Here is a 5,234-nt window from a genome sequence, read left to right on the forward strand (position 1 = left end):
AAAATACTGTTATTAACTGTAATTGTAAGCCTCCTGTAAAAATTACTCTAACTTGCTACATTTATTTACAGTAGTACCCGAACACTGCTGTAGTTGGCGGCGCCAAACGTGTGCGGTGTAGATCTGTATCTCATAGTTGAAACCAAGACTGTTCTCTGGGCAGGTCTGCCGGTTTTGACTAGCAGAAGTTGCTATTCTTAGCAGGTTACGAGAATTAACCCAGCATGTTAGGATAATTAGGTAAAGATTAGGGAAAGCTAAAATGCTAACAATGTCCTCGACGCGACTCGAACCGATCTAACATAAACTCACGTAAACTGGTACATCGCCTTGGTCCGTACAATTGCCCTTATTTTAGTGCCCCAAAAACGTAATACTTTCAGATCAACTGTAATGTCAATACCATTGTAAAGCACAATTTCTCCCCTTTCCAACAGAATAAATTGCATGACCTAAACGCTGCCCGTTTCGGAATAATTCAAGCAGGCAATGAGCCCCGTCGGGTCTTTTTAAAAATGGCGGGTGGGGAAGAGAGATGTTGTCTGGGAAAATTGCTTTTTTTCACTCGATCTGTCCAACTTATCACCTTATCGCCTCTAAAATGTAAATAAAACACTATAAAGAGATTATATAATGTGTCATTACATACCTATTTGAAGGTTTGTGTCAAATTTGAATCGGGTTTTTAGGGCGGTGCTAAAGTGATCTTAGAAGCAAACAGCAGCTTTGAGAATGATGATCGCATGCAATGATGACGCAAAAAAATGACTATGTATCCCCCCTTACCCCCGCCACTGTCCATTTCTTGTTTCTAAATGATGAGAGAAGTGCTACACCTGGTGGAGAGAGATTGTAAAACAGAAATAGTTGCTTTATGCCTGCTGTACGTAACGACATGACACGTCAAGATGTAACGGAGAGTCAGTTTTTTCAACTTTTCTCCAATACTACAGACCATTACCATGTCGATCAAAGCTTGAATAGAAACCTAGTTCACACCCTCGATTTTGACGTCAACACAGTCGCTACAGTCCCATTAGTTTTCTTTGCAGCCTCGTTTGAATGTTGCGGTTGCGCAGATTTGTACGGAATGGGGTGAGTTTACGCTACAACCAGGCTTGCCTTGAGAACAGACTTGATTTACACTAATGCGATGCTCCGCGCCAAATGGTCTGTGATGGAAGACTCATGAGAAAATAAGCTGTCTGTTCTACTCACGCTATTTTGTTTTGTATTTTCGTGGAAAAATCGTCTAAATATTTTTGAGCAGCTGTTAGGTATGTACTTATTCCATATACGTCTATATACCTACTGCAGGTTTTCTATACTAAGCTACTAACTAGCTAACGTTAGCTATTTTGGTGTGTGCATGCAGGCTGGCTGGTAGGTGGAAGTAGCTTTATTGGGAATGTACAGGTGTAAATCCTGCAATTTCTGTTTCCTAAATATTAAGGCATTAATTTCTCACGCAAAAAAAACATAGAAATGTGGTGAACTACGGTTTTGCTTGTGGGGTGCCCTTGCACCAAAGCATCACTGCTTGTTACACTACCCCGAACTCATCCTGCAATTTGGGTGACTCATTCATTTGTGGACACCAGAGGTTTGAGAGCAAGCACTCCTACTTCAAGGAATGTGCAAGAAAACTTGTCTTGTTGGATTCTGTGCTTTACATTACAGCCATTACCATATATATATGATTGAATATTATCTGCTGTTGGCTTGTGTGGATGTATGTATGTGTTATGCAACATAGCGGACTTGAAACATTGTTAACAGTTTCAGGGCCATGGGCCTTTCTCATGATGGAAAAATACAGAAGACAGGAACTGTGCAATGAGTTGGGGGGGGCACATTCAGAGCGTGGGGTTGCAGAACAAGCGGTCTTTTGTTAGATAACAGGAGCCAGGTGCGAGATAACGGTATGGAGCATGAGCGCATGGATGTTCTTCACAGCAACAGTTACATCTATCAACAGAAGCGCCAAGAGGCAGGGACCCGCCTGAGCGCCTGCAATAGGCTGAGCAAGTTTAAACCACGCCCAGCCTCTACTGTGGTAGGCCAACAGATGGGTTGGAACTGTCTATCACAGTATAAAGAATACTGTTTACATACATCTTGTCAGTTCTCTGTTCTGCCCTACGTGGTATTACAGTGAGCCCGTATATATGAAAGTTGCATTTGCCATTTATTACTTAGCTGATAAAAAATACATAGTATAAAATCGGTGACTCATTGTTATATTTATCCTGATACCAGATTTGAATTTCGCAACCCTAACAGTCTGAGAGCCACCAGTTACTCCAATCAGTGGCCAATTGTTTCCACATAGCATTGAAGTTGTCGGTGTCGTGAATTCAGTTGAGGAGCAATTATAAAACAATGCCATTCAGGGAGCTGTACAGTCAAAAGGGTTCACAAAGCAAAGCACTGCAGAGGTGTCTAAAATGGTATACAAAGTAACAACATACACTAAAGGCCGAGAAAATGGTGACGGATACACATTTGGAAAGATCTCACTGATTCTGGTCACAGAATCACAGGTTCATTTAATTGTTGGGGTGTATCATTCTGTGTCGCAGGTCGATCTCGGGGTTCATTTCATACCAGATTCTCTGATTAATTATGTGTGTGTTAATGAAGGTAGTGAGAGTAACAGTTACATCTATCAACCCACTACCAGTTTCTGAAGTGTCAGATTTCTTTGTTTCCCTGCATCACTCATTGTGTTCTCCTTAAACCAGTGTAGGCAGGTCTTCAAGATGCAATTAAACACCAGTTGCCTGAGTTGGGGCCCGAGATGGTGAGATCTTTGTTGGAGTATCTTAGGGCAAATGTTGGAGTGGAGAATATTAACACCCTTGAATATGTTCAGCCGGAGGACATGAAATAACATTTGACGCCAATACAGTGCCGGAAAATTGCTTCAGTCCTTCAACCAAAGAGGTGAGATCTTGATCAATAAATGTAACATATTTATGTCATTGTTATGAAAAAAGGTGCTATCTAGAACCTAAAATGGTTATTTGGCTGTCCCCATAAGAGAACCCTTTGAAGATCCCTTTTTGATTCCAGGTACATGTACAGTGGGACAAAAACGTATTTAGTCAGCCACCAATTGTGCAAGTTCTCCCACTTAAAAAGATGAGAGAGGCCTGTAATTTATCATAGGTACACTTAAACTATGACAGACAAAATGAGAAAAACAAATCCAGAAAATCACATTGTAGGATTTTTAATGAATTTATTTGCAAATTATGGTGGAAAACAAGTATTAATAAGTATATTTTTCTTTGTATTTTTTCAAAGGAAATTACGAATGGATAGGATCTGTAACAATGGATAGGACACATGTCCTCCTCCGAGCATCAGTGACCTCCAGGAACAGTGGCCTTTCCTTTTCTCCAAGTTATGGCACTGCGACCACTTCAATACTCGTGATTGACAGCCACCTGACTCAAGCTCTCCTGGTCAAAGGGACAGATAATTGTCTACTTTTTTAAAAGCCCAAAAGACCAAGTTGAGCAGAGAGATCCAGTGCCTGCTAAATGAAACTGACAGTTACAAAAAAGGCGATGACGATCTCACAGCCACTGCTGCCATTCTTCTGTTGATGACCCACTTCAAAGAGAAGGACACATCTCTGTTCCTCTTGGCAGATGTAAGGAATTTTATATTTATAGTTTCCAAATGGACAATGACCGCAAGCATACTTCCAAAGTTGTTGCAAAATGGCTTAAGGACAACAAAGTCAAGGTATTGGAGTGGCCATCACAAAGCCCTGACCTCAATCCTATAGAAAATGTGTGGGCAGAACTGAAAAAGCATGTGCGAGCAAGGAGGCCTACAAACCTGACTCTGTTACACCAGCTCTGTCAGGAGGAATGGGCCAATATTCACCCAACTTATTGTGGGACGCTTGTGGAAGGCTACCCGAAACGTTTGATTCAGGTTAAACAATTTAAAGGCAATGCTACCAAATACTAATTGAGTGTATGTAAACTTCTGACCCACTGCGAATGTGATGAGAGAAGTACAAGCTGAAATTTCACATTCTTAAGTGGTTATCCTAACTGACCTAAGACAGGGAATTTTTTACTATAATTAAATGTCAGGAATGATGAAAAACTGAGTTTAAATGTATTTAGTTAAGGTGTATGTAAACTTCCAACATCAACTGTATGTTTTTCGATTTTAGGTCACTGCATCGCGGGTTGATGTCAAGGAGCAAATTCCTTTGCCAGACACACCAAGGCTGATCATGCTTGGTAATACATGTTTTTGATTTAAGGTGGAACAGAAATATATAGTATTGTGGTAGATATCTAGAGATGTATAGTAAGTATAGACCTACACCCTTACTTTTGTGTATTTCAGGAAATACTCTATTGGGTTCCTCAAAATGGAGGGTGGCGATCAAGGGAAGAGGGGTCTGTGTTTTGGACAGTGCAACTTTGCTGCTGCCCTCTGTGCTCTTCAGCACTTTCTATGTTTTTAAACATAGAATAGCAGGAGTCGGCCTCTGCAACCTTGGAGCTGATACAGAGGTAAGCATTGAACATTCATTGATCCAATACTTACATTTAGCATTTGTTGGTTACATTGCAGTGATATTTTTCATTGCTATTTTTTCAATGCCTCAACTGATTTCATATTTTCTTTTGGGGGAGAAAAAATTGGGGAGAAAAAGGGGTAAAATTTAAAAAAATAATATATATATATTTTTTTTACCCCTTTTTCATGATATTCAATTGCTTTAGTAGCTATTATCTTGTTTCATCGCTACAACTCCCATACGGGCTCGGGAGAGACAAAGGTTGAAAGTCATGCGTCCTCCGATACAAAACCCAACCAAGCCACACTGCTTCTTAACACAGCGCCATCCAACCCGGAAACCAATGTGTCGGAGGAAACACCGTGCACCTGGCAACCTTGGTTAGCGCGCACTGCCCGCCACAGGAGTCGCTGGTGCACAATGAGACAAGGATTTCCGTACCGAGCCCTCCCTAACCTGGACGACGCTAGGCCAATTGTGCGTCGCCCCATGGACCTCCTGGTTGCGGCCGGTTCCGACAGAGCCTGGGCGCGAACCCAGAGTCTCTGTATGGGTGTGGTGAGAGCCTGGGCGCGAACCTACAGTGGCCTTAACCACTGCGCCACCCGGGAGGCCCTTTGATTTCATATATTCTATGTTGGGTTTTGCAGGTTCCTGGTTCGAATAAACCCTGAAGGAA

At 41.7% G+C, this 5,234-nt stretch overlaps 1 long non-coding RNA gene across 1 annotated transcript; it reads left to right on the plus strand.

The window, feature by feature from the left end:
- Positions 1 to 1,059: 1,059 nt before the first annotated feature.
- LOC109905172 (uncharacterized) lies at positions 1,060 to 4,543 on the plus strand. Its single transcript, XR_002257240.2, has 5 exons — positions 1,060 to 1,277; positions 2,745 to 2,946; positions 3,310 to 3,661; positions 4,199 to 4,268; positions 4,378 to 4,543. It is a non-coding gene; the product is annotated as an uncharacterized LOC109905172 (long non-coding RNA).
- The last annotated feature ends 691 nt before the right edge of the window (positions 4,544 to 5,234 follow it).

The sequence above is a fragment of the Oncorhynchus kisutch genome, linkage group LG15, assembly GCF_002021735.2.
Source record: "Oncorhynchus kisutch isolate 150728-3 linkage group LG15, Okis_V2, whole genome shotgun sequence".
NCBI lineage: Eukaryota > Metazoa > Chordata > Actinopteri > Salmoniformes > Salmonidae > Oncorhynchus > Oncorhynchus kisutch.